At 38.1% G+C, this 18,709-nt stretch overlaps 1 protein-coding gene and 1 long non-coding RNA gene across 2 annotated transcripts in view; one reads left to right on the top strand and one right to left on the bottom strand.

Moving 5' to 3' along the window:
• LOC309505079 (uncharacterized protein) overlaps positions 1-18,709 on the bottom strand; it is a 612,572-nt gene that overhangs the window by 318,621 nt on the left and 275,242 nt on the right. The gene's annotated exons all lie outside the window — the stretch shown is intronic.
• On the top strand, positions 8,279-11,181 carry LOC309504814. Its single transcript, XR_014208181.1, has 4 exons — positions 8,279-9,406; positions 9,553-9,611; positions 9,799-9,965; positions 10,653-11,181. It is a non-coding gene; the product is annotated as an uncharacterized lncRNA (long non-coding RNA).

Raw genomic sequence — 18,709 nt, 5'->3', positions numbered from 1 at the left:
TGTTCAGATTATGTATTTCAAGACGTTTGTAAAGTTTTTGTCATTAAAACGCTCTTGTATGTAGGACTAATTTCTTACGCATCTAATCCCATGCCTCCGTTGCTAATTCCAAAACGTCATTTCAGAGTTAGTAACGGAGGTTTGAGCCGCTGATAGCAGACTAATGCTGGGTTAGGGTTAGGGTTAGGTAGAGTTAGTAACGGAGGTTTGAGCCGCTGATAGCAGACTAATGCTGGGACACACGACTAGCTGACACATTCTCTGACTGTTTTCATCGACTGCAGCAGATTTTAAACACCGACTTTGAACACAGACTGAACGCGCTGAACACGCGCGGGCATGATCAGTCAAAGTATCAAATTACATTCATAACCGGCCTTAAAGTGTGTTCCCGGCTTTATGCAGTTATTAATGCAGTTATTAGAGAGAGATGTTGCATAAATGAGACAGAAAAGCATGTGCGTCAATATTATTATTTATTAATTAATTCAATCGTTTTAATTAATTCGTTAATTCTTTTTTTTTTCTATTATTGACAGATGACAGTAGACTAGCCAAATAAATGAAACCCAAAGCCCTTTTAACAAGTAGGCCTATCAATAATTATTTATTTGTTATTATCTGCAATAAAAATCCGTGCTGCAGGACTATCCATTTATTTAGCCTATATTCAGTTTAATTTTCTATTGATTATAGATAGGACTTTATAGTTTATTTATTCAAATTAAACTGCATGTTTCTATTGATTGTGAAGCTAGACATTGAAAATTGCAGATCAAGCGCATGGGGCGAAATGCTTTTTCTTGTTATGAATTGTATCCTATTTTCCGTTATTACAGTTGACTACGCGAAGTGATATGGAACTGTAATGCGGTCAAGACCTGCCTGGAACTACTTTAGCCGTGCGTTTCCCTGAAAATAATGCACACCTTAGAACGTTCGTCAACCAATCAGATTCAAGCATTCAACGGCCCTGTAGTATAAATTACTTTTATATATAGATTTTGATTTACCCTGCCAGCTCTAGACTTTCAATCTAAAACTATGAAAATTCATTGTAAAACTATGATAAACCTAAAATAAATAAATATATAACATTTGAATAGCCTATTTATCAAGTGAAAATGATTTCTTAAAAAGTTATTGTTTCCAGTTACCAAAGAGCCAACAAAATGAAATGAGGTGAACAGTATACATAAAAACCAGGTACATTTCACATATCAAATATTTTTATTCTGCTGTTTTTGTCAAATTATGCACAAATAAAAAGATAATTTGTTAGTAGTTAATATAAAATATTATTGGTTTGTATTCATTCACCATCGTCAATTTCAACACTGAATATTATCAAAAAGAATAGGCTACATATTATTTTTTTAGTTGGCCCATTGACTTCAATTTTAAAACATGTTTGCTCAACTAGTTTCATAGTTCATTCAACTGAGAAGTTTTATTTAGTCCAACATTTAGAAATCTAGTGTGAAGATTCTGTCAATTACAAATGACAAAAAACAGTTTATTGTTTATCATTTTATTTGTTACATGTTATATGATAATAGGAATAGTTGTTGAATTAGTTACTAAGCAATTTTATACTGACGCTGCTAACATAAAATACTTAACTGCCAAAAGATACATACAATTATTTGCATTTAAAGCACAAAAAAAAAACTAAAAAAAAAAAGTTTTTTTTTTTCTCAGCATGGAATAGTTCAATCAACAGATGCTTGACATACGCATGTTGAAATACAAATACAAAATTAAAATGTAGTCAACTGAAATGTGCTTAAACACTACCGATTTGTTTATATACAAACTCTTCAAAAAATGTCATCTTAAAAAATGAAAATGTACAGTTCACTTCACCTCTGAACCGTTACGAGCATCAAGACACCGTTATAGACTTAAAGCAACATCCAGTCTAAAGAGTCTATTTAGTCAGTTACAAAATCTATATTTACTGACAAATTTCCTGAATAAAGACTGAAAACCAATTAAGTATAAACTGTCTTTTACATTAAAATGTACAAAAACCCGTTGCTATAAGCATACTTACCATACTCAACTACATTAAAGATCATGATGTTTAATGTCAGAAATGTCAGACTTTAATCTGCAGGAAAACTAGGCTAGATCTGGTTGTGCTGAAGCTCTCTCTCACTCCTGATGTTCAAAACAAACAGTCAACACTTTGTTAAAACTTCGCTCAGCCCAAAAGACCGGGACAGGAGAAGGAGAAGGACCAGGACCAGGACACTAAAAGTGTTTGTAGAATAATCTTAATTACTTCTCAATGCTCAGTCGGACTTCATCTGACCAGCACAAATTCAACAAGTGTTCATGAAGACAATGGGAAATTACTGCTTCACAACATCATCCCGTGACGTTAAACACCTTCAAATTGAGACATATTTGTACAACACAGCACAAAACATACAGTAAAATTTGAGGAAAATAATGTAAAGAAAAAAATGACTGATATAGAAAGTAATATGACAGAGATAAAGTAATATGAAAAAAGATTTCAAATAGCATGAATGAAGGGCAATGCAGATGTATGTTTGCTCTCTTAAAGGGGTCATCGGATGCCCATTTTCCACAAGTTGGTATGATTCTTTAGGGTCTTCATGTAAAGTGTGTAACGTATACTAAAATTCCTCAATGGGTGTGTAAAACAACACCCTTTTAACCTCCTCCAAAACAGCTCTGTTCACAGCGACCCGTTTCGGTGCATGTCCAGGGTTCCCACTCTAAACCAAATGTCAAATTCCCTGACCTTTCCCTGACTTTCACTGACTAAAAAGATGAATTTCCATGACCTATGATGAACGGCAAAACAGGCCGCTGTTTTGCGGAGCACCGAGCAGACAAAAAACAGCCACAGACAGTGTTTTAAATCCAACCAATTTCAAACTTTATTTACCATTATAATCCTAATTGTATACTAGGTCTAAAGTTAGTGCGGCTTAATACACAATATTATACTACACCACGACTAGAATACTGCCTTTTCACATCTCGCAAAGTCATTCCAAAAACCATGGCAATGGATGTTGGTAGGTTTACATATATCCCAGAATATTCCTTTTTTGAATTGCCTGAAAAACCACCTCATGAGAGCGTAAAAACGTTTTTGCGATAAACGGGAGTTTTCGCGAAATTGACGTGTTTCCATTGTGCGTATTTTCAATTCGCAATTTCAATTTGCGCAATTTGAAGGGTAATGGAAACGCGGCTTGTGTCTCACACTGCCGTCACTGCTGAGGGTGGGAGCGGCTTCATTAGCTGATTGCCGTTCTCTTGGAGCTATATGGGGAGGCTACCCTGGTAATCCAGAGTTCTCGCGAGAGCACACGTTGAATTTGCTCAGCGAGTTACTCTGGTGTCGAGTAATGATGCTCATTAAATATGCCTCTCGATCTGAGCTGCACCAATCACATCGGGTTACCTGATATAGGCGGGCCAGAAGCGAGCTAAACAGATGACGACAGCGCTGTGACTTCGAAGTCATTAGTAAACATTGCAAGATGGCTATGGATGAACACCATTTGTTTGAAACGGCTTTGGCCGCTACAATGAAAGAATTAGACTTTTTCTCTAAAAGAGGAACAGCGTTTTTGCTTTTTTACCGACTGGATACATCTACCAGTTAGCTCCACTGGTAGCTAAGCGATAACTTGTTGTGATTGGTCGTAGTGTTATCCAATTGCGTGCAGTGAGATTTTCAAATGTATGCTTGGTGCCGCCCCTCGAGCTTGCCGATTTTCATTAGTCGACGCCAGACCATTAATCTTTTAGATTTAGGTCTGGATTTCCAGGCTATGGGGAGGCTGCAGTAGAGCAGTGATGGGCACTTGGGCCGAAGATGATGCTCCTGTCGGCTATTTACGAGTAGCATGCTTCTTGCTGTTTGCGTGGCTGCGAAGTGCAACCTCACCCATATTTGATAGCTCAATAGTAGTTTTACAAACTTTACATTTAGCTTTTCTGTCGTCTACTTTTAACACCCAGGGCCCTATTTTAACGATCTGAAACGCAAGTGTCAAGCGCAAAGCGCAAGTAACTTTGTGGGCGGGTCTCGGCGCTGTTGCTATTTTCCCGGCGGGATAAATGACTCTTGCGCCAGGCGCAAATCTAAAATGGGTTGGTCTGAAGTAGCTTCATTATCATTCAACTATCTATCTATCGTAATAATGTATGATTTGCAAAAATGAAAACTGCTGCTTCTGTGTAGATGAGAGAATCAAAGTGCGTGTTGTGCACACACTACATTGATTATGGCCAAGCTTGCGCCCTAAAAATAGCATATGAATAACATGCGCAACGCGCCACTGACTTTAAACAGTTTTTTCCTGGTTAGTGGCGCAATTGTTTTCTAAACCTGCAAAATAGCATGAGGGAACGTTTGCGCCGGAACACGCCTCCTCTTTGCGCTGAACCGCCCCCCGGGAGCGCAAGTGTATTTCCTAACTTACCGACGTGCGTCTGAGGAGGGAAAAGTCCGCTTTGCGCGGGTGCAAAATAGGAATGATACATGTGTCGGTGAACAAAGTCAATTGCGCTGGGTGCAAGATAGGGCCCCCAGTCTTTAAATTGTTCATTTTGTAGCCAAAGCTCTAAAATTTACATTTTCCTGGCATGTTTGCCTTAGTCGAATGCAGTCACCTGTACCTGTTAACTAAGTGATTTCCAATTGAGCGGGAAGGGAATAAATATGGTGCTCAAAATAGCCTAAGCACAACAATACAGAAAGATGTGTGAAACAGCGCGATAAAAAAATCGGTATAGAAAAATTACATTTTGATAAATGGAAACTAAAATTTAAAGCAACAAACTAAATTCCCTGATATTCCATGACTTGGACAAAAAATATATAAAATTCCCTGACTTTCAATGTCTGGAATAGACCTTTTAAAATTCCATGACATTCCAGAAATTCCATGACACGTGGGAACCCTGATGTCTCTTTAAATGATAATGAGCAACTGCTCACCCATGAGGGGTGTCCACCATAGACAGTATAAGAAGTGGACAGAGCCATCTCATTGGAACTCAATTGAGACAAGTGAAGCCCATTTTTAGCGATTTTTTTGGACTTCCGTTCCTGACGCACAGACTCAAACCGAGCTTGACGACGTAGATGTGACGTGAGCAACCCGTCTGTCTTCTAGTGGCTGTGGCATGAGAAATCTGAATCATTCCCTTCCGAATCTTGCAGAGACGGAGAGCGTGAGTAGGAGGTATCCACGAGCTAGGAGCAGGAGAAACTTATGCTAGGTATTCTGATTCATTATTTTGTCATTTTGCCTCCATGTCCTCCCGATTGCCCGCGAGCTTCTCCTCCTGTCCATACGGTAATCTCTCTACTGTGCGACAGAGAGTCGCGTGGTTATGACGCAATCTTTAGCCTACTTTTACAAAAACTGCTTCTACGAGGCCATAACATAAGCTACAAGGTAATGGAGCATTTTATACATTGTTGTGTTTCTTTAGAAATAAATAATGGACAAATGGAGTCTTTAAATGCCTCAGATGTGAAGTTATTCGCTGTCAAAGTGACGCCAAAATGAATGGGAGTCAATGGGATGCTAACAGCAGGTGAAGTTCTGCTACAAGATGGTGGCACGCGGCCGGCTTCAACTTCCGGTCGACTTCCTTCCCGCTTGGTGTCCACACAAGACATTTTTAAGTGTTGCCTTGGGCCCAGTTTACACATACATGGTTATTTTGAAAAACGGAGACGTTTCCCTTCGTTTGCGCCCTTCGTTTACACGCAAACGGAGAATTCGCCTCTGAAACCGATTCTTTCTAAAAACTCCGGCCAGAGTGGAGATTTTGAAAATCTTCGTTTGCATGTAAACTGAGACAAACGGATGTTTAGGCAGCCAACGTCACAGTGTGCCAGAGCTCGCACCTACGCCAAAAGTGCGACCTATGTTTACATTTTCATTTGGCTTTGGTGATCATGGAAGCGTTCAGAGTAGCAGTCACATTTATGTTGGTGCAAACTCTTTTCATGTGTTTGCATTTGCAAATACAGCTGCTCCATTATGTCGAGGAGCAGAGACGAATGAGTGCTCGGAGGTCAGCAATTTTGCAACAACTTCTCCTCCCTCCAACACAAAAGAACCAGTCCGCGTCACCGCCAGCGTCGCCGGTTTTGGGTCCGACCTGGGCGAACTGCTGTCTGGTGGGAGAACTTCGAAAATGAAGTGGTTGTCCCGGATGAGTGGCGTGAAAATTGTAGGATGTCAAGGTCATCGCTGCTGTCACTCTCCGAATTGCTGCGTCCCTACATCGAGGCTGAGACGACCGTCATGCGGTTCCCTGTCGCCTGCACCTTGTATTACCTGTCCGACGAGGGTAGACTGCGCAAGACAGCCAACGTTATGCCAACATAAATGTGTGTTGGCAGTGTGTGTACACAACCACCCTATAATGATAAAAATCCACCCAGTGCTTTTTTTATAATCCCAATAAATCATAAGCACTGTCTCAGAACAAGCCGTTCTCAGATTCGCGGCAATGTGACGTCACTTTGCACAGGCCCCTCCCACGACTGTTGATTGACACTGCAGTTTGAGCATAGACCCGCCCTGAGGGAGCGGGACACAGTCCGCCATTGTTTCGACGCTTGAGCAGCTGTAGACTAGCCTGACTACGTCAGACTTCGTACTTCCGCTCAATTTCAGTTCGCTTCTGTACTCAGTCTGAGATAGCGACCTATCTCTCAGTTTTCCTCCGGCCTCAAAACAGCCGGCCAATCAACGAACAGAGGGCGGGCTGAGAGCCGTGACGTAGACGTTGATTGTACCGTGGATGCGGAGATTTACTTCACATAATCTGCAAAAGTCGTTCACAGCCATGTTCACTCCGGTATTTCGCTCGATGGTTTTGTTTTCACATCATACATGTGTTTACAGTGGAAGTTCGATGCGGCTGAGCCAGCGCATAACACACGTCATAACCAAACGTTATGTGATTGGCTTACGGGTAACCAATGATTTAAAACTTCAGACAAGCGCCGTCATGTGTCACTTTCACTTTCACTTTCACTTTATTAAAGGCAAACTATGCAGCTTTCCGTTTTTGTCAAACAGCGACCCCTAGAGTCGCTGTGGAGTACTTGTATTTAATATTACTGTCGCCACTCGCGCAGATGGAGGCTGTAATGAGGCTGTAATGAGTGGAAATAAGGTGTGGCCCCTTTAAGAGCTGCGCGCGCCCTGTTGAACTGTCGGCAGTCTGTATTGTGTGTGCACCTCGAACACCCCCATGTATGCGGGTTATTTCAGTTTGATGCTCATTAAGCTGTGGACGGTAGAATGGGTGACAAACAGTTACACGAGTTCGATTGGGGAATAAAGTGCAAGTTGTGAGATGCCAATCGCCTCCGTGAGTCTGTCTGGCCTCTGTAATAACTTCATCTGTGAGCTATCCCTATTTCTCCTCCTGACACAACGCGTTACAAAGCGTTGGACATCGAACAGGCACAGATAAGCTCTGAAGATGTCTACTAGTCCATCAACAAGAACGATATTTACTCGAGTCTGACTCCTTGCTCGGTCAGTCTGCCGTTTCCTCTTTCTTTGGTCCTCCGACAAACCTTTCCTAGCTTTCTGCTTCTTTTTTACCGGTTCAGCCATGACGAAAGTGTGAAGAACTCAGTATCTAACGTTACCTTTTTCTACGTGTACGTGTGCACTTTGCAGTGCCATAAAGCAATTCGTTGCAACGCGAGACCTGATATCAAGCGATACACGCCCGCCGGCCCAAAGTTGCAAGGGTGGTTTTTCGGCTCACAGGCGCTTGGGGGGTGCGAGACGACCACCATTCAACCCGAAATAAGTCATATAACTATTCCAATGACTCCGAAGCTGTTCGGTTAAAGTAAAAAAGATACTTAGTTCACCTTTAAGCACAGACTGAAAAGGTGTGTATATATTTGTTTACTGTTAGTTGTAACGAGTGTTTTGTGTACTTCGCTGTGTATGTTCCATGCTAATGAAAGGGAGAGAGAGAGTTTTGGATAAGACTTAAATGCTCACATCTTATACTGTTTTTATTTAGCTGCTCTTACAGTGATTTTCTGGAGTAAAACTAACGCTTCATCTTTTGTGTGATGTACAATAAACTTAATCGAACTCATCAGTATATTTTGGTCATCATTCGGACGAGGTCTGCTACAGCAGGCTTGTATTAATAGTGGATAAAAGCAGATGACAAATAAGTTATAACCATAATTAAGCTAAACTATACCTGTTCAATCTCCATACAGTACACTGTTAAAAATTACCAGCATTTCACAATAATTAACAGTATTATTTTACAGTAACTTGTTGTAATTAAGTTTCCCTGTAATATCCCAATGAATACCTGTAAAAACTACAGTATCCTTGGATTTTACAGCATTTAACTCTTATTTTACAGTAAAATACTGCAATCTAAAACCTGCTGTTATATCACAACAAGGTCTGTAATATCACAGCAACACAGTGAAAAAAATAAGGATTTCACAGCATTAAACAGTATTATTACAGTGAAATATTGTATTGAAATATGCCCTGGGAAGTCACATGACATAACCGAACTGTTTTGAATTTGAACTGAAAAGGCGCGGTCGTGTCCCTCTTCTGAATTTTCGGGCTGAATGGAGAAGGTGAGCAGAATGTTTGCAGCACTTACACCCATGTTATTTTAATATGATAATAATATTTACTTTATACGTTTATCGCATGACACAGTTCACATTTTGTTAGCAAGTGCCCGGAATTGTTGAACGTTCTCTCACAGCATTTGCTAATAGTAGTAATGTTAGTAATGACGAGAGTTTAGCTATAAGTTAATTTTTCATGTCACAGCACCGTTTAGACAAATCTGGTGTTTGTAAAGTTTATAAAACCAATGATGGGACAAACATTACTATTTATGTGTGCACATTTCTGTAATTAGTCAAGGTTATCATAGATTAGCAGGGCTAACCGTTAGCTGTTTAACTTTAATAACTGATTCAAACCAAACGGTCCATGAAAAAATATTTTTCCAGCGGATATCCTACTTACAACATGACTGAGCTAACTAGAGTAAATTAGTCTCATGTCGTGTTCGACAACGGGAGGGTTTTAACACTAGGGTTTCCCACTTGTCCTGATATGAATGAATAATAATTGTAAAAGTTGTAAATGCACTTTACATTGAGTGAGCAATCTCAAAGTGCTACAGAAAAAAACACTATATATATACCACTATCATTTTTGACATACGGATAAAATTAAATTACAATGATCAATGATCATAATCTGCATTCAAACTGAAATTCTTATTGTTGGTTGCATTTGTGTAATTTCTCCTTTTTCTTTTCTTTTCTTTCCAGGTCATCAGAGAGAGTTTGATGCTTGAAGTTGATGTAAGATTTTTTATTCAAATATTTAAAATGCAAAATGAGTGATTACATTATCAACATTTACCTTGCATGATTTACTACCTCTGACCAATGAACAATATTTATCCTTTATCCTAAATCCATGCTATTGTGTGTTAACTATGTTACAGCCATGTGCCACTGGTCAATACTGCAGAACTCCCCAGCAGCCCCTGCTTGATCATTCAAGGTAATGTTACTTTGATCTAGTATCGACATTTCTAACTCATTATTTTGTTTTCATTCTAGAAATCTACAAGACCACAATAAATAATAATAATTATAATTATAATAAGAATTACATTTGTATAGCCATTTGTATCTTAAGCAGATCGCAAAGTGCTCATAACACATAATGTTGTATCTGTTCATTTCAGGTGACATGATGAAGCCCTCTGGATGGCTTGTATCCATCGAGGGACATGTCGTGATGGGCCCACACCCTTTCTTTTTACAACGGAGTAGCTGCTTTCTTCAGCAGCTATTACGTCTTCAACCTTGAGTATCCTGCCGCTGGATCGTCGACGCTGGAGTTCATTCAAAGGTATTTTATAAAGATAACATTTAATCTTGTAATTCACATTATAGTACAGGCTTCCAACTCAATGATTGTCTTGAGGTCTAAAATGCTGACAAACGAGGTACCTGAGGCTAGCCTGGTGAGACCATCCTGATCTCGCGAACTCATTCAATTTCGCTCTGCAGATCAGTCTGGGTTTCTACACATGTTATGCTGACAAATACCTGCCGGTCCAATCACAGCTATTTATTTTGTTTTGGGGCAGGCTATGTGATGATGATTTTGAAACGTCTATTGCGAAATGTGAATGCATTGAATGAAGTAGATGAAATTTTCTTTCAAAGCAGAACTAAATGCTCTCAGGCCCTTTATTGAAAAGGATATGTTTGTCATACTTTCAACAGGGTTTGGTTTTAATTTACCAACTGGCCAATTGCGTGAAGATGCATTTCAGTGGCGGCACACGTTGATATGGCCTCTCATAGTAGAAAATCAACCCTATTTGCCTCAGGCAAACCTAACCTGAGGCACCTTGGCTAAAAATGGCTAAAAAAAAATATGGTGAGAGTAAGATCTAACAAGTTTGGATTATAAATCTATTAGGGTTTGATGTGGGGAAAAAGCACAGCAAAAAGCACACCTTGATAAATGCTGTCTGCAATACATACTGTAAGTCTATTTAAAACTGAAACTATCTTTGCTTATTAACAGGTGCTTCCTGGGCATCAATCCTGAAAGAGGCTCAAAGACCAAGAAGCGGACAACAATGAACCCTCATGTGAGCACCCTTTTGAGGAAACTTATTGACTTTGAGTGGGCATCATAGTTTTTTTTTGCAGTGGTAGTTGTCAGGCTCAGTTTTGAGTAGCCTTGTTCTTTTTGTAATTTTTCAAGACAACTTTGCACTACAAGATTTTTACGTGTGGACTCATTATAATGTTTGAGACTGAGAGGAGCGCCTGACCCCTTTACGACATTCCTTCATCGCTCTCTTATCTTGCCATGAAGGCCTCATTCCCATCCTGTCCATTACTGTTATTGTGACACAGCTAGATGAATAGTTGAATTGTGAGACAGGTAGTTGAATTGCGAGTTTGCACAATTTCTCTGCATTTTCTGTATTTTAAGATGACTTTTATGACTAGAAAGTTGAATTTCTTGAACTCTTGAAGTTCTTGGCATCTGCTGTACATTGAAAAATATGTATTTGTTAATAAATATGCCATTGGGCTAACATTGACTTTACCTCAGAGTTGTTTGTTGGGGGGGAGGGGGTTAATTGTACAATGATTGTAAATTCACAGTAAATTATTGTCAACTTGTACATTACTTTCACAGTACACACTGTAAAATACAGGGCCTTGTTGTAACGATGTACAGCAAAAGATTGTAATTCCCCAGTAATGTACTGTAATATCACAGTAATTGCTTTGTCATTGAAGCTGTGAAGTTACAGTATACAGTTGTGCTTTTACAACAATGCATTGTAATATCACAGATATAAAATTACAGTAAATTGCTGTGAGTATATTTCACAGTATATTGCTGTAATCCTTACTGTGAAAGTCATGCAAAATTTATCCAATTATTTATTGTAAATTCACAACGAAAAATTTTGCAGTGATATATTCTCTGGCTCTGTGGGCATTATTGTCCGACTCCGAGTCGAAATGAACACCACTAATGAGAGTTTCTGTTTTGATATTATCAGATGAGATTGTCCTGGCTCTGAGCGCGAGCTCGTAAGGCTCCACCCTTTGGGCGGCAGCAGCAGCTCATTTGCATTTAAAGGGATACACACTAAAACGGTGTGTTTTTCTGAGCCCCCAAAAAATGACAATTTAAACATGCTGTACAAAAAATATCTGTTGGGTATTTTGAGCTAAAACTTCACATACATACTCTGGGGACATCAGAGACTTATTTTTTGTGAAAAGGGTCATAATAGGTGCCCTGTAAGCATAAATACTGTTAAGGAAGTTTGTAGTAGACTAATTCACACACACACACACACACACACACACACACACACACACACACACACACACACACACACACACACACACACACACACACACACACACACACACACACACACACACACACACACACACACACACACACACACACACACACACACACACACTTCATGTTTTATGGGGATTTTCCATAGAAATAATGATTTGTTTTACTGTACAAAATGTCCCCATAAGATCAATAAGCAGGTGAGTTTGATCAAGGTTGCTGCTAAACTCTGCAGGAAAATAGACCTCGAGGACCAGAGTTGAGAACCCCTGCCCTACACATTGATTGCAAATGTTCTGATTCTTTATTATTGTTGGGTAATTGTCACGGATCTGCCAGGCTGTCACATCAGCCATTCACACAGCACACCTTCACCAGAGTACTGAACACTCACACCTGCACTTCATCTGCACCATCATCAAGCCAGCTACAAAAGCACACACCTCGTCTCACATCATTGTCTAGTCTTGTTTCTATGAAGTGCTTACCTGTTCTCCAGCGTTGGTACTCCAGTGTATTCCTCTCCTGTGTTCTCCTGTCATCATCCTGCATACTCACCAAACACGAAGAGGTGTGTGCGTCCATCCAGCCATCCGTCCAACTATCCATGATCTCCTGCACCTGTAAAACAATTAATTTCAACATTTAATAACACATTATTAAATTCAGAAGGATTTAATGGACCTGAGCTAACATGAACTAACAATGATCAGTTGTATTTTTTTTTAAACTAATGTTAACAAAGAATAACTATGGTAACAGATGTAGCTTTTGCTCAATGTTAATGTTGGTTAATGCATTAACTGACTTTACCTTATTGTAAAGTGTTACCTATGTTCTTTATAATTCTTTATAACACTTGAATCAGTTTAAAACATTTGTTTACTTTATGTAGTTTTTGTGTGTATTACTTTATTGGATTGAAATATAATTTAGTTTGTTTTGTTTTAAGAAAAAATATATAAAACCTCTTATTGTTTGAAAACGCTCATTTCAATATCGTGATAATACCATATATATTCGGTCAAATTCCACAAAAAAAAAAACCAATAATAATATTAATGTCCATGGGAAAATGTGGGTCCCATGGCCAAACCAGTTGAGAACTGCTGGTCCAGTATAAGGGACAATTTCAGATACAGCCGTAGTGTCTTAGTGACTGTTCAAAGTCTTGTTTGTTGAATTTTTCCAGTTGTAAATATTGTAAAAAAAAAAAAAATCAGCTTGCCCATTTATTTGTAATTTTACTTATAATGGCAGTAATTCTGAATTTAATATCTTTGTTACTGTGAAGATGTTTCATTCAAAAGGAATCGATAAAACAAAACTCTTTAATAATTATGTGGCCAAGACACAAACTGAAAAGATATATTGAAGCTCTACAACTATGATGTCACAGAGACATTCTATAGAACTCTCCTGAGCAAAAGTCCCACAAAGACACAATCCTGAGGAGACTTTAATCAGAGTTTGAGGAGAGAAGACTGAATACATTTACAGTCCTGAGAGAACATGGAGAACATAAGAGCAACAGCCTTTGACGTGTTTGATGAAGCACGTTTACTGGGCGAACACACTGACTTGATCATCAAGTCAAATGACAGAGAATTTCAAGTGCACAAGATCATCATGTGTGGCTGCAGCTCCTACTTTAGGTGAGAAGAAGCATTTGAACTGCAATTGTGTGCAAATTACCTAGAAATGATTATAATTATATACATCATTTCCACTGCCAACATTATACGGTTGAAACTGCCTAAGTCCAAATATATAAATGCATGAAAATGAATGAGTGTATTGCCAGAAAAAAGAATGTAACTATGATATCTAGGCAAACACATTCTTGAAATTTTATTCTGGAAGTGGCTATGAATGAAGTTTTACCCAGCATTTCAAATTTAATATAGGAAACTGCATTGGCATCTGCAAGTTGACAGAGGACTTTTCCTCCTGCTCAAAGCTCCGCTGTAAAGCACAGCACTACATCCTGCAGCACTTTGAGGAGGTTCTGCACGTACCTGAGGAGTTCCTGGAGCTCTTCCTGGAACAGCTGGAGGCAGACATGGGGACTTGTGACTTGGTGACTTGGACTCGAGTCGCTATTTTTATGACTTGTGACTTGACTTGACAAAAAATAAAATACTTGAGACTTGACTCGGACTTGGAAGTTAAAGACTCGGGACTTGACATGACTTGAGACACGATGACTTGAATGACTTGAGTGTTAATCACATCATGTTTTCAGTTTGAATATAAAATATAGAAATTATTTTTAAAAATCAAGTTGATTACCCAGCTGGAGCGCAGGCTGAGAATAGCGTTGTCATGACTGGATCATGAAACTATCATCAGTCATGCCCTCTCGTACCTTACGCACACCACGCCCACTTAGATCAGATATCACATCAACATGTCAGCCGGAGGGGTACCGAGGGTCATCGCTTTCGGCTTCAAGAATTGTTCACAAGATGGCAAAAGACGAACAGCGCTTTGCAAGACATGCAACATTAACAGCCATTCTGCCCAGTAAGTGCTTGTCAATTTGTTAATGTTATCTGGTTAGTTGGTAGTTAGCTAATGTAATAATAGCTAAAGTAGCCATAAGGTTTTATCAGCGATTTCAGGCCCAAAAAAGGCCCAAATATAAATGATCACATTCATCTAATCTTTCCTAACGATGAGTGAGTGTGTGTGTGTGTGAGAGAGAGAGAGAGTGTGTGTGAGAGTGAGTGTGTGAGAGAGAGGAGAAATGTAACAAAGTTTAATGTTGTAAGTAAACTGTGTTTGAGAGAGAGAGAGAGAGAGAGAGGGAGGTGTTCAGAGAGGAGTCTGTTGGATGTTAAGCTGTTATTTGTTTTATGGACTCCCTATGGAATTAATTTTGATCCAATAATAATGAACGTTACTTTTCAAGAAACTAATGAAAATATAAATTGAAACTGAATAAAATATCTTTGAAACTGAAAAAGAATAAATCGCAGGCAAATTTTTTTACTTCGTTTTTAATACACTGCATGTTTTGCTAACAATTTCTCATATTTCGTTCGCTGATCTGAACTTACAAATGCGCTTCCAGAGATTTCATTTACACTTCTGAAGTTTTCGTTTACGCTCCCAGAGTTTTCGTTTGCTGTTCTGACACATTTCTCTCGTGGGGGCGGGGCTAGTAGCAGTGTGCTCTTATTGGCTACTGAGTTTTTGATTGACAGCTTCTTCACCTGGAAGTGAAGACGTCAGTGCTGTGTTTATGTGTGGATGTGAGCGTCTGTAAGCGCAGCTTTCTATTTCATTTTATATCTGTATTTTTTTGCTGCTACACTATATTTTTTAGATGATTTCTTATAGAAGGAATAGTACAGACGAATGATATCATTAGCCATCGTCGCTATAAGGTTACTGGATAGCCTACTCGTGGTAAGTCAGATTTATTTATTTTTAATCAATACTATAGCCTACTAATACTATTTATAATACAGTACTGGCTTTTTTCAGGTGAGAGCCCATAACATTATACAGCTGTGTTGTCTTGATTTAACTTAGCCCAATCATTAAATGACTTGTTTATCTACATTCGGTTACAGTCTTCGATTATATCATATTTCCCCCCAGCCACCCCAAACAACATTGTGCTAGAGTACTGTACAGTATATGTACTGTAGCCTACAGTACAAAAAGTACTGTATCAGTCAATGATGCCATTGGACCAGAGCGCTGTCAATCACTGCCTGATTTAACTTTGGCAATGTAAAGCCTTTTTTTTACCATGCCAATAAAGCTATTTAAACCTGAATTTCTCAATTGCTGATTAATTTGCGATGCAGAGTTTTTGAAAGAGGAGAGAAACGACTTGACCACAGAACACGTCACAGTTCATAATAATAAACACTCAATTATTTTGAAGTATCTTGAAAATTATTTAATTATTTAGAAATAATTTATTCTGATTACTTTTGTGTGATAAAGATGACTGATAGATAAAGCTATTATATGTAGCTAGTATGAGTAAATGCTTTTTCTGTGTCAATATTTGACTAATAATAATGCCAAAAATTGCACTTCAAATGAACATTTCTGAGAATTTTTTTTAATCTTTAATAGTCTTTAATAATAAATATATGTCCAAATTAAAACCTTAATACATGCAAGTAATTATGACTGAAAACATCCAGCAACTGGGGAATACACAGCCATGGATATATGTTTATAGGGGTATACAGCCATCTACTGGTTACACAACAGTATTACATATGATAAATGCTTCATGACTCCCGAGGTAAATATTTAAGCTAGTACTGTAAAATCCCTTAAAACATTTATATAATTTGTTTGGAAAAAATATTGTAAATCTGCAACTTGTTACTGTATGTGGGGGTTCAAAGTAGTTTGTATTGTTAGATTATAATTAATTTCCTCTCTCATTTTCCAGGAGTGGAGCAACTTTTCCATAAACAAAATTCTGATGCTGACACAGAGGATGGAGTGATAGTACCAGAGATGTCCCTATCAGACAATAATCTTACTTTGTTCAGACACATCACCTTTGAATGACTGGGATCTTGATCTTCAGACACCTTGCACTTTATTCGTATTAGTCTGTGCTGATCTTGGATTAGCATACCAACAGCATATGAATGTTAAGGGCATAGTTCACCCAAAAATACAATTCTCACTTATTTTTCTCACCCTCATGCTGTCCCAGATGCATTTTACTTTCTTTCTACAGATAAACACGAATTAAGATTATAAGGAAAGTAATCCATCTCGGTGAGTCCTAAAGACGCTTTAAAAACCACACACAGTGAGCGTGACGGTAATCCATGCGACCTCAGTGAATGAATCAATGCCTTCTGAAGTCAAACAATAGGCTAGATAAAAGAAATACTAATAATGTAAACTGTTTTAACTATTAAAAATCACTTCCGACCAACTGTCTTGCGTACATGGGTTACAATCCACTTGTATTATGGACTCACAGAGATGGATTATTTCCTTAAAAATCTTTGTCTATGTTTATGTGAAGAAGAAAGTCATATACATCTGGGATGGCATGAAGGAGTAAATGATGAGAGAATTCAAATTTTTTGGGTGGACTATCCTTGTACTGCTTGTATCCAGTCACTGCTATGTTACTTGAACTGCAACAGGAACTGCTCAAAGAATCATTGCAACATTTAAAATGTATATGAATTTTTAAAATGTATTCTGTATTTGTAATTTTTCATTTTGTATTGTAATGTATATGAGAATACTGTACATGTAGGCCTATATTATGCAGTTAATGTTTTGTGAATTCTGGTCTTTCCTGTCACAACATAATTGCATCCAAGACCTTCACTTCGATACTTGTGTATATGCTTTAGTGACAATAAAGAATGTAAATTTAATTTAATTCATATTTTCAATTACATTAATTTAACTGGTTGTATAAGTCACAATTGAAATGGTTGATGATTGTTAAAATATATTTTCAATTTTAATGAGTATTTACAATGCAAATCCAAATTATTGTAATTTACTGACAGTTAGGCTACTTATATCTTGTCTTTTCACTTTATTAAGATCAGATTCTGCAGGTAAAATTACAATAATAAGGTGACTTGACTTGACTTGACTTGACATAGCCTGTGACTTGACTTGACTTGCCCAAGAAAAAAATACTTGGGACTAACTTGAGACTTGAAGGTTAAGACTTGAGACTTACTTGAGACTTACACATGTGTGACTTGGTCCCATCTCTGTGAAAATCCTGTCATCATTTACTCACCCTCAAGTTGTTCCAATCCTGTAGGGTTTCTCTGTCCTGCTGAACACAACATAAGATATTTTGAAGAGTATCGGTAACCAAACAGTTGATTGACCCCACTGACATCCATCATATTTTTTACCCCCATACTATGGAGGTCAATGGGGTCCATCAACTGTTTGGTTACCGATACTCTTCAAAATATCTTATTTTGTGTTCAGCAGGAGAAAGAAACTCATACAGGGCCATGAACTATTTGTTTGGGTGAACTATTCCTTTAAAAGTACTGAACTGAAAGAAGGTCATGTGTGTTTTGGTGATTAAACCAAATGTTCCGTTACATATTACAATCATCTTGTGTTTTGAAACATTGATTATGTGGACTGAAAATGTGCATAACTGTAATGAAAGCATGGATCAGGTTTTGAAAGAATGACTAGCTGGGTTACAAGTGTGATCAGTTTGGATTTTTTTAGCTAAGAGTTTTGAAAATTGTAAAAATTGTATAAATACTTTTTTTTTACTAAAACAAGAGAAATTATCAAGACGAAAATATAGCAACGAAAAAACATCCTGCAATTATAAATGCTTAACAACATCATTTACCAATAAAGCCATTATCTGCAGTATATTTATCTATATAAAACGGGTAGTTCCAGTCCTTGGTTCTGATTAACGTTAGTGGGGTTTTTTCCAGATAAAACACGGCAATGATCGCTTCAATGGTTCAACATTTCACTGCACAACACCCCTAGCAACCATCTTAGCAACATAAACATAAACTTCTCATTGATATTGTTCATTGAAGCTTATAGAGTAGAGTATTACGAGAGTACCTGCATTTACAGTAGATATAGTCATATATTCATAATAAAAATCTGTTTGAATGTCCGCTGCAATATCTTGAACTTTTAACAGTTAAGGGGTTTTCCCGTGCCCTGACACCCTAGTCATTTGCGTCTGACAGACTGTCTCATAAAGACAGTCTTTGCCGCCATCT

Source organism: Leuciscus leuciscus (assembly GCF_965113295.1).
Source record: "Leuciscus leuciscus genome assembly, chromosome: 8".
NCBI lineage: Eukaryota > Metazoa > Chordata > Actinopteri > Cypriniformes > Leuciscidae > Leuciscus > Leuciscus leuciscus.
This window is presented reverse-complemented; position numbering and strand designations above follow the sequence as displayed.